The 15,179-nt window shown below is 40.6% G+C and overlaps 1 protein-coding gene across 1 annotated transcript in view; it reads right to left on the bottom strand.

The window, feature by feature from the left end:
• The window catches only part of alk (ALK receptor tyrosine kinase), a 482,106-nt gene that overhangs the window by 421,885 nt on the left and 45,042 nt on the right, over positions 1 to 15,179 (bottom strand). Inside the window, exon 2 of the mRNA XM_025900878.1 lies at positions 9,061 to 9,114. The gene's annotated coding sequence lies outside the window, so the exon portion shown is untranslated. The remainder of the gene's footprint in view (positions 1 to 9,060; positions 9,115 to 15,179) is intronic.

Here is a 15,179-nt window from a genome sequence, read left to right as displayed (position 1 = left end):
GACGAAGACACTGCTGTGCTGTGTACACGTCCATATTACAAAGAAATATGTAATGGTGTTCAGTACAGTAACATTTTAATTATAAATGGCTCACTGCCAAGTAAATGTCATGCAGGAACACTGGTTAGTAGTCTTCTTCATTGCCTTTTCATGTCTTTGCATGTCACAGACATCGCTCCATAGCACCAACAATGGTCAAAAACTTCACAAAGCACCTTTAAGTAACACTTCTGAATTTTCTTCAACAAATGGATGACCTAAACTAAGCATTAAGCATATGTACTGTGAATTCTAAAAATATACACAGTACTAATTACTATCATTGTATTAAAGACAACTAAATGTTGTTACAGTCAGTCTCACTGTGGTATACTTAGCATACTAAATAGCAGGCAAATAGCAAGCAGCATCTCTGAAAGCATTACATCTTCCCACCTACCTGAGTAAAAAATAAAACTGTGGTCTGTAGCCACTCCACTTTTGGAATTAGTTTTGCTGTTACTTGATCTGTTGACAGTGAAGAAAGAGGGATGAAATGTAACAGAGGTCCAAGGCCAGATCCAAGGGCATTGTGCTTACATGGTGTATATATCTATGCTGGACGCTCCCCTCCCACCACCACTCCACCCACCCTCACACCCACACATCCTGAGAAAAATTGCCTCATAAAACTGCCAGAACACATAGCACAACAAAACTACAGCATAAATACTACTGCAGGAATTTCTTATAAGTACAAGAGGACAATAAAAACATAGCCGTGGTGCTGCAGAGCTGCTGGATTGTTTGTGTGCTTCACCAAAGAAGGCACCCTAGCTGGGTTACTAATTGCCCTCTTTTCCTCGCCTGCTCTTCCAATCCTTCTAATCCTCACCTCACCCGGTCAATCTAATGAAGCTTTCCAGTCAGGAGATATAGTGGTTAAAGTGTCTTGCGCTCCTTGTTAGCTCCTGGCAAGCAGACACTTACATCAAGAGGGGAGTAAACAGGGAAAACACCACTCCTGCTTAACCCCTCTGTGCCATCACTATTCCTTTGTGTACTTGGAACTGCCAACAGAAGTAAATCACAAGAGGCCAGCATGAGATTTAAATGAGCCGATTAATCCCTGTGCTAATAATCGCTCTATAAAGAATGGTGGAGAAATGATTAAAGCTTGTGGAAGGCTCTCTGCACCATGTTTCATCATACTGGGTTTCAGTGGAACACCCATGGGAGCATGTGGTAAAATATACAGTGAAAGAGTAACCGTTTCATGATGGATGATGAGGCCATACCTTAGAAGCTAAGGAAAAACTGAAGAGAATATGATGGATTTTTTTTTAAACATGTAAAAGTAAGGAGCTTTAGTGCCTCGTTTTTAAGTTGTGGGTTTTCACCCTGGAGGAATTTGATTCATCTTTGTTTGCAGTGATATACCTCTCAGTGATATTCGTTTGCCTCGGGGTCTGTTCCATAATCCTGTTTACTTGTGTTCCCCTCTCAGCATCTAATTTTTGGCCCTCTAACGTGACTCATGGTTTTCTTCGCGAGTTAGTCTGCTCCCCTCTGTCCCACCGCCGTTATTCTTACTTTGTGGGACTTAATATGCAAAATGAGATCATTCATAGAGTCATATTTTTTTATTTCCTTTAATGCTAAATATAAACCAAGCCATGTGAGGTCAGAGCTCCACACGGTGCTGCATTTATTCCTACTCCTTTGCCATTAATTCTGCTCTTCAGCTGCTGTTACATCTTCAAAAGCAGTCTGATACAACAACGCTCATGTGGAGAATTGAAGAAGGTTACAGACTCCATTAGAGACTCTTACATAATTTGGTTATGTCATCATTTAATTATATTTACATGCTACTTTGCAAATGGACGGCAGAGCACTTGGCAGACATCTCGCCTGAGTTGTTCATGATAAATAGCAAACGTGGAAAGCTGCCACCATAAGAAGTGCTCGGCCACACTCGCAGCGTTGTTGGCTTTATAATTGGCCTCGAATGAATCATGCTCATAGAAGTTTAGCAGACTGGGTGGTGGCTGTTGCATGCCTTTCAGTGTATGAAGTAGATTTATTGTGGGTTTAAATCTCTAATAGTGACTTAAAGCATGTCCTTGGATGCACATTAAACTGTGAATTATTAATGGTTTGCTAATAACTACTTTCCCCTCTTCCTAAAAAACTGTCATGTGTGACTTGAGTGAGGGGAGATGGGGTGACGAGTGAGCCAGCACAAAGGAGGTTTATCAACTAGCAGTTAGGAGTTCACACAAATCATGCAGACCATGTTTAATGGAGCATCAAAGGTTTGACACTAATTTTCAGAGCTTGAAAAAGTATTTAGGTTGCTTACTTAAAGGGGCACGCAATCTATTTTTTTAAGATGAGTTTACAGAACAAATTCTCATTTCCAGCTCTTCACAAACTGACTTGGTCATTTTGCATTTGAATGCATTGGGCGCTTCTTTTGGCAATATCTTCCAGGGAACTGGTACAGAATACAAATTTGCTGGATGAGGGAAACAAATGTCAACAAGGGACCTGACTGGGTCTCGTATACAAGTTAGATTACTTTTGATTTGGATTTTTCCCCTTCACTCGCTGTTTGGGTAGGTTTAGGAAATTGAGAGAGAAAAAAAAAAACAAACAAAAAAAAACAGGAAGTTGAAAAGGCTTTTAATAATACATATCCATTGATCCATCCAGGTTAAGGAGAGATGCCCAGAGCTACCTCTTCACAACTCCCTGGATGGACATACTTAGGCATTCAATAGCAAACAGAGGAATGTAGTCTCTCCACCTTTTACTGGGTCGTCCTACTTGTTCCTAGGACACACCTAAAACTGGTTCTAGTTTGATACCAGAATGACCTCAACTGTATACTTGTAAGCAGAGCAGCGGCTCTATTCAGAGATCATTACAAGGCTTCTCACCCCATCTCCAAGGGTGATTCCAGACACCTTCTCTTCCCCCTTTATAAGAATAGTACACCATCACTTCAGTTTGTCAATCAAAAAGGCACCGTCCCAAGCCCCACCAATTGTTTGAGAGGTCCATCAACCAGGACAGCCCAAAAACATCCTGAGCTGAGAGTTTTTCACTAATTCACTGACCTCAACCTTAGTGATGGATCATTCCTTTTAGTTGAACTCAGGAGATCCTTAAAGAATTCCTCCCACTCCCTGACCCATTTCCAGTTGAGTTCACCACATTCTCATTGTGCAAGCTTATGTTCAATAACCTTGCTGAGGCTGATCTACAGTCTTATTTCATGGCTTCACTGAACTCTTGTTACAGAGGTGTGGACTCGAGTCACATGACTTGGACTCGAGTCAGACTCGAGTCATTAATTTTATGACTTTAGACTTGACTTGAAAAAAGGTTGTAAGACTTGTGACTTGACTTGGACTCTTACACCAGTGACTTGGGACTTGAATTGGACTTGAACCTGTTTACTTGAAAAGACTTGATATTTTACCCAAATCTAAAATTTAACATACATATTATATAAAAAGTGCGGACCATTAATTCACTTTATTCATTCATTCATTCTTACCACACTCCATGTATGTGAGCGTGGGCTGTAGCACAGCCAATCAAATTAACCAGATTTGAAAAAAACAAGAACAAAAACGCTCGAGCCAAAAATGCTCCCAAGAGTAATTTCTTTCGGGTACATAAACTACGAAGTAGTCAACAAAAAACGAAATGCAATATGCAAAACATGCAAGAAGAGAATCACAGACGGAGATGGAACAACTTCCAACTTTGTCCGACATTTGAAGTTGCATAAAGAACGGTAGGTGGTGCTTTTTTTTTTTTTTTTTTTTTTTTTGCCATGATGAGACAGCTGACTTAGCTAACTTCATCTTATTAGCAAATGTTCTTCGGGCTACGTTGATGATACTGTTTGGCTTTAACAGGTATGATATGTTTGTCATGCTATTTTAAATCCGGTCCTGCAAGCGCATCCAAGAATAACATGCAACTTGTTAGCTCAGAATTGTCGGTGAATGGTGAGCAGGGTCCATCCATCCATCCATCCATCCTCATCCGCTTTATCCAAGGTCGGGTCGCGGGGGCAGCAGCCTAAGCAGAGAAGCCCAGACCTCCCTCTCCCCAGCCACCTCCTCCAGCTCATCCGGGGGAACACCAAGGCGTTCCCAGGCCAGCCGAGAGATATAATCTCTCCAGCGCGTCCTGGGTCTGCCCCGGGGCCTCCTCCCGGTGGGACATGCCCGGAACACCTCACCCAGGAGGCGCCCAGGGGGCATCCTTGTCAGATGCCCGAACCACCTCAACTGGCTCCTTTCGATGTGGAGGAGCAGCGGCTCTACTCTGAGCCCCTCCCGGATGGCCGAACTTCTCACCCTCTCTCTAAGGGAGAGGCCAGCCACCCTTCGGAGGAAGCTCATTTCTGCCGCTTGTATCCGCGATCTCGTTCTTTCGGTCACTACCCACAGCTCGTGGCCATAGGTGAGGGTCGGGACGTAGATCGACCGGTAAATTGAGAGCTTCGCTTTTACACTCAGCTCCCTCTTCACCACGACGGACCGGTGCAGCGTCCGCATCACTGCAGCCGCAGCACCAATCCGTCTGTCGATCTCCGGCTCCCTTCTCCCATCACTCGCGAACAAGACCCCGAGATACTTAAACTCCTCCACTTGGGGCAGGAACTCATCCCCGACCCGGAGTGGGCACTCCACCCTTTTCCGGCTGAGAACCATGGCCTCAGATTTGGAGGTGCTGATCCTCATTCCCGCTGCTTCACACTCGGCTGCGAACCGTTCCAGTGCGAGCTGGAGGCCCCCACCCGATGAAGCCATCAGAACCACATCATCCGCAAAAAGCAGAGATGAGATTCTGAGGCCACCGAAGTGAAAGCCCTCCGCCACTTGGCTGCGCCTAGAAATCCTGTCCATAAAAAATATGAACAGAATCGGTGATAAAGGGCAGCCCTGGCGGAGCCCATCACCCACCGGAAACGAGTCCGACTTATTGCCGGCAATGCGAACCAAACTCTTACAACGGTTGTATAGGGATCGAATGGCCCGTAGCAGTGGGCCAGACACCCCATACTCCCGCAACACCTCCCACAGGACACCCCGAGGGACACGGTCGAATGCCTTCTCCAAGTCCACAAAACACATGTAGACTGGTTGGGCAAACTCCCATGCACCCTCAAGTATCCTCGAGAGGATAAAGAGCTGGTCCAGTGTTCCGCGACCAGGACGAAAACCGCATTGTTCCTCCTGTATCCGAGGTTCGACTAGGGTGAGCAGGGTCCGTTTCAGAAAGTGGGTTCTGTAGCTGTACTCAGTCTCTCTCCGTCTCCTCCCCATCATTAACCCCGTAGATTTAACCCAGTTTAGACTGACAAATATTTATTTTACCATCACATCACAATTCAAAATCACTGTGTTTAATTTGCAATTGGTGTATGGTCGTGTTTAACTTTTGCATGTCTGAGCCTGGGAAATTTTTTTTTTTGGTTAGAAAATCTGGCCCACCTTAGTGTGTAATTGAGTAGTCCTGCTATACATGGCCTTTTTCTTCTGTCATTTATGTCAATACATCAAATAAAATACTTTGATCTTATATTATTAGCTGTTGTTTATTTGCAAAGGTTATTCTCAACAGGGATGCTAGACAAAAACGGCGTTTTCTACAGACAGCCTAGCATACGCTCTCCACTTGCGAGTGAAAAAAGAAAAAGAAAAAACACCCCTTCCCTATTGGTGTTAGAGTTTACCATGTCAGCCAATCAAAAAAAATGATAAGGCAACATGTGACATTTGGTTGTTTAGGGAGAAGGGGAAGTTTTTAGGAGTGACACCCGCGACGGAAAGCGGGCGAGCGAAAGAAAGAGAGAGAGAGAGTTTTCATATTTGAGACATTAGTGACGTTTAGCGTGTTTGGAGGCTATAGTTAGTTTGTTGTGTAGTTATTGTTTTGTATTGTGTGTCAGTTAGACTGCTGAATTTCATATTTGATCTAAAAAAAGCTGTCAAAGGCAGATTCCAGTGTAAACGCTGTCTCCACATAGAAAACTGGACTGTTGCACCTCCAGTTGTCAGACCTGCAGGGTTTAGGCCTGTGGTGTTCTCCTCTGTCTTATACTGAACACAAACTACATTTTTTGGACTGGCACAAATAATTTGTGTGCCTTCTTATTTGATGCAGCACACCTGATTGTTCTGTAAATAGATTTAAATGGTTATATAAAAAATGCCTGAGGCCTTGGCTGCATTTTTAGGTAAATAGTACCATATAACTTTGTTGTTTGCAAAACTTGTGCATAATTTTTAGAAATGTACAATTTCTATTTGCATTTCAAGTTATGAAAATGATTCGTTAAACATGTAAAAAAATATAACTTTTTTCTACTCGGATTCTGAATTTTTTGTCTGAATTTAGATCAACTGTGCTAATATACCAAAATGAAAAAAATAACTCAAATTTCAGATATTTGAGGTTGTGCTGTAAATAATGATACCAAACAAGGCAAGAAAAACATATTTTAAAAGTGAAATATAGAAGTAAAATCAAAAGTAGTCAAGAACGGCCAATTATACCCGGGACCCCAGAGGGTTAAAAAAAAGACTTGAAAGGACTTGAAATTCAAAGTTTCGGACTTGGGACTTGACTTGAAAGTTGTCTGTCTTGACTTGCGACTTGACTCTGACTTGCTTGACTTTACTTGAGACTTGACTTGTGACTTGAGGATAAAGACTTGGGACTTACTTGAGACTTGCAAAACAATGACTTGGTCCCACCTCTGTCTTGTTATACCTAAGTTTTTGCTTTGGCAACCACCAACGCCAAAGACTGTGCCACAAACTACCAAGTTCAATAATTCTGTTAGCTTGACAGTTCCCTTTAACTGTGGTGTGCAGCATGTGATTTTAGGCTTGCCGCTGTGGCAGACACCAGCAACATTATGGTTGGCTAAAACTCTGTATAGCCACCTCAACAATGGAGATGTGGAACATGCCCCACTCTGGCCTCTGGTTTCTTTCAGAATATTGTGGAAGCTCTGCCAGAGGGAGGGGTTGGAGATCTTCCACTGTGGGACCTCTCCCAGATACTTCCAATACAGCCTGATAATGTGTCAGGGTTCGCCAGGCCTATCAGCCATCCACTCCCAGAATCTTATCCAACTCACTATCAGGTGGTAATCAGCTGACAGTTTAGCTGCTCTCTTTATAATGGTTCAATGTATGAAATCAAAGGTCATATAATATGATTACAAAATCAGTCATTGACTCATGATCTAGGGTATCTAGAGAGACCCCAAACTAGGGACTGTCCAGCTCGCTATCCAAGGATTTCCATTTAATGTAGGTTGTACCAAGACCAGTGTTCAGTGCATAGGCACAAGCAGTGACAGCGAGTAACCAATTCATGAAATGTAATTGCACTCAGTAATGTTGAAATTGTTCATTTTGAAGAATACAGAATAAAGCAAATATAAAATGGAACATAAAATCATCATATTAGGTGAATAAAATGAATGAAATGATAGGATTGCTTTCATTTTATGTCCAAATGTATCACATACACGTTCCTTATGTCCTGTCTTCAAATGTTATTCACAAATGACAAGCTGTGCTGAGAATACATAAATAACATGGCTACATTCATGCCGTTTCAAGAGCAATTAACCATCAGTCTATCTCATGTAAATAGCTTCAATATTAGGGAAGAAATGATTTTAAACTATCGTCATGAAGTGCCAACCAATGGTGGAACTGGACATTTCTGAGAATCTTGCCATTTTTCCCCCCTATACAGCTGAAAGTGAGCATCATATATTCAGAACTTAAAACTGTCCTTTGACTGTTATTTCTGTATTGGATCATTGGTACACAATAGAAAAAGACTGCGAAAACACAAGGTTACCTGTTAAATCAAATCGCTCCATGAAAAAACACTGAATCTTTAGTACATTTTGATCCACAATATGCACAGTGGTGAAATAAATTAAATTGTTTAGAAATTCACAGTGTTTTGATGTACTCAGTTTAACTGTCAAGCTTATTTTCCACCTTAGATTGTATTATTATGCAGGGCCACTCTCCCTTTCAAAGCCTCACCACAAAGGATTTGAAAAGAATACATCAGCGCACGGCTTTTACAAGGATTTAAAAAAAAAAAAAAAAAAAAAAGAACATTCTATGCTTCCATTGTCATATTTGTACGATAAATGCCTAATATTACAAAGTGAATGTATCAAATGTTTTAGTCCTGTGCAGGGAAGAGAACATTTGTAGTCCTTGTAGACATTGTACCGGAAAAAATGTATGCTTTGTATGTCAACCTTAAAATGTTCATTTATAAGGAAAGTATGAATGACTGTTTGGGGTCTAAACTTAATTTTACTCTTTATCCTTCAGGCTCTTCTCCCACAATGGTGACTTTCCAGGGTCAGAGAGATTTTATAGCTGAGCAGAAAGGAGAACTTTTCATTTTAACTGATACTGATGTCACCAATGTACAGTACAATGAATTCAGATAGCAGATGGTCACTTGCTTAGTTTTAAATCGTTTGGTTTTCCCCCAGGACCCTCCACTTAAGCTTCCCTATGGGCTTCTGTACATACAAACCAACACTGCGTAGTGAGAGCAAGATCTACAGACTTTACAAGGCTCCGACGCCGAGTCTGCACTTCTCCCCTGCGCTTTCAACTACAGTGCAGTCACATTGTAGCATGATCTTCCTTAGTCCTTCTAACACCTCAGCCACCTCCTAATTCACATCATGCCCTCCATCCCATGGGGTGTCTGTAAACAAGCCTTCAGCATCACTCCACGCATTGCAAGAAAGGAAGACAGCTGCCATTTACCAAGGGAAGAAAGGGAAAAATGACAGACTGGAGATACACCACCATCACCAGCAACCTTTCAGACGCTGCCGTTTGTACATCACAGATAAGACCTTTACACGGGCATGGAATCTACACAGTGGCAATGAAGGCACACCTCTCACATTATGAAGACGCAAAAAGAAACAAGTGATTTGCTTGATCCTATTTATGCAAGTCTGTCACTTTGAAGTCAGTCACTAACCTTTTTGTGGAGAAGTGTCTGTGTTGAAAGTCTTCCAGGTCTCCCGCAATATGACTAGAAAAATAAGAAACACAATGAAATCAGTGTCACCAAATGTTCATTTTAATCTGCTCCAAAACAAGTTCAGCTTTGAAAATTTTCAGCTATTGGGAGAGGGCAATGGTAGATTTGTACATCTGGGAGTAATTTGTCTTGACATGTTACCTCACTAGCTCCATCACACTAGTCCTTTCAGTCTGCTTCATTACAGCTACATTACCTTGTATTCCACAAAGGGACACTCTGAAAGCTAAGACCTGCTCTTCTACAAGAATCCATGAAAGCCTTTTTGTGGCACGTTGTCATTTATTTTTCTGCTTTCTGTATCCACCAGGCTCAGTGATTCAAAAAGGTTATTTTTAATATTAACCAAATCATTACCACAAACTATTACAAAAGCCTTTCAAAATGTAGAAGTCAAGACAGACGTGTTTGTGTTAGGCTCAAATACAAAAAAAACAACATGAGGCCTGACCTCTCAGATCTTTGTGCTGCCCTACTTTAGACATGAGCCCAAGGTTCTTAGCTTTATAAATGGCACACCTTCTGTCCCATTTTCTCCTGTTTGTTATTATTAATGACATGTCAGATGCAGTTGCAACATAAACTCTAATGCAAAATTTCATGTAACTAATAACCATAACCATCAAAGAAGATACAACCAGCTCCAAGATGGACTTCTCATATAAGACCATCACAAACTCTGTTATCAGTACCAGTCCTGATGTGGCCTTAGCTCATCTCCAATATCAAACCTGGACCAAGGATTTCCAGAGTGAAGCCTGGGACCACATTCGAATCAAATTTAATTCAGTTTTATTTATATTATACTACGACACAACAGTAGTCACCTCAAAATAATTAATATTGTATCCTACAATAATATAAGCACAGATGTCCTGGGTATGAAACTGGTAATTTTATTTTCATGTTATGTCTCATGTAAAATATTATTTGGATAATCAAATACAAATTCAGTTGAACTTAAACATTAAAATTGCATTTACCAGCAATAAGACAATGTCTCCCTTTGTGTGTTATTTGCCTGTGTTTTCCAGGACAAGCTGGGGCATTCATATTTCCTCACATAAACAACAAAGAAAAACAGGGCTTCTATAAATGAATGACAATCATTTTAGTTTTGTGGATATAATCTTCCTTTGATGGCTCGGCTAAACATTTAATCAAAAGCATTTCTTGTGGTCATTCATATACAGTAAGTATGTGGTAAGTATGTGAAAAATAAATGCAGTCCTATGAAAAATTGAATATACCCCATAACTGAGTGACTTTTAGAACAGCATTTGGCAGCAATAACTTGAAGTGGAGTAACGGTTTTCTGTATGATTTTACATACATACTCTTGTTAAATTTTTTTTGTCCATTCTTCTTTACAATGTTGTTCAGTTTATTGACATTTATAGGCATTCATTTATGCACAGCTTCCCATTACAGCATTTCAATTGGGCTGAGGTCTGGACTTTGACTTGGGCCATTACAACACCTTGATTCTATTCTTTTCAGTCATTTTGCTATTGATTTGCTGCTCAGTTCCCACTAGTGGACCTGATCACAGCCAAAGAAACAGCAATTCGAGACAACAACACTGAAGATGTGAAAGCAGAGCAACTGCGGAGAAAAGTTTCAGCCTGCCTCAGCAATGCAAAGCCCCCAACATCAAGCATCAGCATGGAGGAGAGGAAGGCAATCACACAGCTTAGTAATGACAACAACATTATTATTGGGCAGACAAGGGTAGGTGCAGTTTTGCTAAACAAGAAAGACTAACATGAGAAAATTATTTCACTGCTCAATGTGAAAAATATTTATGAGCCTCTGAAATGAGACCCAGGAAGTGGTTACACAAAGAGAGTGATAGATTGTCTGAAACAGTTAGTCTCTGACTTTGAACCTCAGCGTGTTGGTAGGCAGCTCTAAACACCACATCCAGAGTTTATTTAGAAGGTGAGAGATGTCATTATGGAGCCAGGTGAAACAATGGTATCGTATGATGTTCTCTCTCTCTTCACTTGTGTTCCAGTCACTGAAGCAGTATAGGTAGTTTGTAAGAGATCACTGGCCAATTCAATTCAATTCAATTCAATTCAATTCAATTTTATTTATATAGCGCCAAATCACAACAAAAGTCGCCTCAAGGCGCTTTATATTGTACAGTAGATAGCACAATAATAAATACAGAGAAAAGCCCAACAATCATATGACCCCCTATGAGCAAGCACTTTGGCGACAGTGGGAAGGAAAAACTCCCTTTTAACAGGAAGAAACCTCCGGCAGAACCAGGCTCAGGGAGGGGCGGCCATCTGCTGCGACCGGTTGGGGTGAAGAAGGAAAACAGGATAAAGACATGCTGTGGAAGAGAGACAGAGATTAATAACAGATATGATTCGATGCAGAGAGGTCTATTAACACATAGTGAGTGAGAAAGGTGAGTGGAAGGGAAAAACTCAATGCATCATGGGAATCCCCGGCAGCCTACGTCTATTGCAGCATAACTAAGGGAGGATTCAGGGTCACCTGGTCCAGCCCTAACTATATGCTTTAGCAAAAAGGAAAGTTTTAAGCCTAATCTTGAAAGTAGAGATAGTGCCAGTGGCCATTCCTTATATGATGAGGATGTATGTATCCTGGACAGGGATGAGCGCTGGTTTGAGCGGGGGAGAGACCATTTATTTGAAAAGGGAGAGACCTTCTCTGAATCGAGGAGGGGGCCTAAGGGTCCATCTTTCACCATCTTACAATGCCGTGATTATAGCCATTCCCCACCTCTCTGCGAATGGTACTCACGGCCACTGAGCAATTGTCATTGATGGTTTATGATCAGTGGTTGTTGATCAATAGTCATGACAATTTGAATATTAATGATCAAGAAACTGACCTCATAGCCCATTGTTCATCAGTGGTCCTACTTTCAGTCATTTCAGTGTTTATAGGATTGGGGAAAGCTGCAGTCAGCTGAAACTGAAGAAGTCACTTGGATGAGTGACGAAACATTTCTCCCACTAAACAGAATCAACTATTTGTGATTTGCTGCTGTGCTTAGGAGTGTTTATCTCCTTGAATGACCCATTTTTGTCCAAGCGTTGTCTGACTCAGAGACAGCCTTACATTTGACTCCAGAATACTTTGTGTGTGTTGTTTAGACCATGAACTCCTCTGTATAACAATGACAGCAAGGTGCCTAATTGCTGTGGCTGTAAAACAAGCCCAAATCATCATACCACCACCTCTGTGCTGGGCAGTTGGTATAAGATGCTTCTACTGATCAGCTGATCCCCCAAATAGGATTCAGTGTGTTGGGGAAAAACCATCTCATCTGTCCAAAGGACATTGTTCCAGAAGTCTTCACATGCAATTTTGCAAACCTAAGCTGTGCTGCCATGTTCCTTTTTAAGACACAAGAAAAGCGGGGTTTTTTTCCTTGTCTTCTTCTACTTGTACTGTTATGAACTTTAATATTTTACATGCTGACTGGCCTACAGAGATGTAGGTCTTGGATGTTTTGGAATTTCTCTGAGGATTACAGTCTGACCTCGGCGGGGAATTTATTAGGATGTCAGGTAACTTGAATGTTTTCTGGTTGTGAATATTTTTCCTCATTGTAGAACCATAGACCATCAATCATTTGGAAATGGCCTTATAACGCTTCCCTTATTGATGGGCAGCAACGGTTGCTTCTCTAAGATCATTGCTAATGTGATTCCTTCTTAGTATTCTTTTAACACACACCTAAATGCTCCAGACAAGTGAGTTTATTTGAAAACACAAATGTGTTAATAGTTATGGTTATCCCATTTGTGTTTAGCCTTTAGTTTTTTGGCAAAACTGAATTTCTCCAAAAATTCCACATTTAGTTTTTCATGTTACTGGCTGCTTCAGGTAACTTTCCCCACTTCATTAAACTCAATGCATATTACTCTCTAACATTGTGTTTTCATCTCTGAACATTTCTGGTTTCACAGAAGGCAGCAGAAACAAAGACCACGTTAAAACATACCTTTCCGTGATTTTGTGCTGCTTGTCTTTTATGCTTTTATATAAGCTGATGGCCTTGTGTATCTGTCTGCACTCTGCATGGACATTTTCACCCTTTTGCACTGCTTCCTCACTGAAGAACTGTAAAATGTATTACTTCTATAATATTAGAAGTATTCAGCATGAGCTGACAACAATGAGTGCCAAAGGATTTTTTTCACTCCAAATAAAACTGTATAATTGTCAAGTTTTACATAAAGAGTAAAAACTGTAGAAAAATATTCCCCGTTGCTACTACATAGAATGAAAACATTACTGCAGATGTTTAACATGAATTCTTTATGAAAGGTTTTTACTTAATATAATGGAAATGCATCATATGTTTGTTGTGGCTTTCTTCTGAGGATCATATACTCAGTAACACAAGCCTACATCTTGAAGTATGTTAAAATAAATTAAGAAAAAGAAATACCGCTTGACATGGCGAACTGACAAAAAGCTAATAGAAAAATAATGCTGGTGTCAAGGTACAGCTGTGTGGCAGGCGTAGGACCCAAACGCAGGACTCAAACAAATGGTAGAACTCAAAACGCCAGCTTTATTCGCTAGAGAAAACTCAGACACCGGCACTTAAAGAACTTAGGAAGCTATAAACACAAGACTAAACCCTGGAAAACACTCAAAGCCTATTGAATAATCACAACATAAACACTGGGTCACCAGACCCACGACCATGACAAGTGGTATATTAACAAAATGCTAGGTGAAACTGTACTTGTTCAGCATCTGTTTATCAAATCAGACATGTGAAGGAATTATTATAAACTTCTTAAAAGTCAATTCTAATTCTGGTGGCGACTAAGAGAAGGCTTATCTGTTTGGTTGACAGATATCAAAGTGGGAGTTTACTTGCTGATGCTAGCTCTGAACATGAACATGCACAGGGTAAATAAACACTACAGATTCCAATAGAATCTGAGTCAAATCTGCTTGAAGAGACAAAAGTTAAATGAAGCCACAAGATGGCAGAAATTTAAAAGATGGATGCAAACAGGAGATGTTTTATGACAGAATGTTATTCAATATGTAAAGAGATCATTTTTATTTTGAATTAATTAAAGCAGTTTTTAATTGATGTGTCATTTTAGATTACTTTGGACAAGGACTGGTGCTTTGCTTGCCCTGATGGAACTAGTTCGTTTTCATGTTTTAATGTGTGTATGTTTGTTAATATCATAGTATTGTGTTGTTGTCAGTTTAGTTAACAAATGTTAGAGAGAGAGAGAGAGAGAGAGAGAGAGAGAGAGAGAGAGAGAGAGAGAGAGAGAGAGAGAGAGAGAGAGAGAGAGTGTGAGTGAGTGAGTGAGTGAGTGAGTGAGTGAGTGAGTGAGTGAGTGAGTGTGTGTGTGTGTGTGTGTGTGTGTGTGTGTGTGTGTGTGTGTGTGTGTGTTTTAAGTTCAGCAGCACTGCTGTTTGTTCACAGTTTGGTCTCTATATATAACTTGTACTCTTTAGATCACTGCTACCTAGCTCTCATGATAATTTGCCCCCCCCTTCAGTGTCACTTTAAAACTCTTCTTGACTGCCTATCAAGGAAAGTAATTACAAGTCATTACTATAACCATATGAAACTATCTCAGAGGGCAAATAGCCGAGTTAGGATGTCTAATAATAGCATCTAATCAGTTTAGAAAATACTAAACATAATTTCCCTGCACCGACTTCCCCCTTGTGGATCCAAATCAATCCGATAATGAAGGATGGCTGTCACTAACTTTCCTGTCAAAAGCTACCTGTAGAGCCACATTATGTTACTCTGATTGGATTGTTTGTATTACAGTGCATATCAGAATAATCAAAAAGATAACTGAAGAAATTGTACACGCATTTTCAGATACTATGTTAAGATGCTTTATGAAGACATTTTGGTTCTTCAAATGATTTGCAGTTTAGGTCTGTTCTGCACTAATCAACCTGTCTGTTGGGTGTTGTAAACTGCTGATTACCCTCATAGGTGTTGCCATTTGGGACAGTTATTAGTATCTGTAGAATGAGATCTCGGAATATGTAGCATCAACATTTCTGTC

Source organism: Oreochromis niloticus, linkage group LG19 (assembly GCF_001858045.2).
Source record: "Oreochromis niloticus isolate F11D_XX linkage group LG19, O_niloticus_UMD_NMBU, whole genome shotgun sequence".
In the NCBI taxonomy this organism is placed as follows: domain Eukaryota; kingdom Metazoa; phylum Chordata; class Actinopteri; order Cichliformes; family Cichlidae; genus Oreochromis; species Oreochromis niloticus.
The sequence above is the reverse complement of the archived record's forward strand: the minus strand, read 5'-3'. Positions and strand labels throughout refer to the sequence as shown.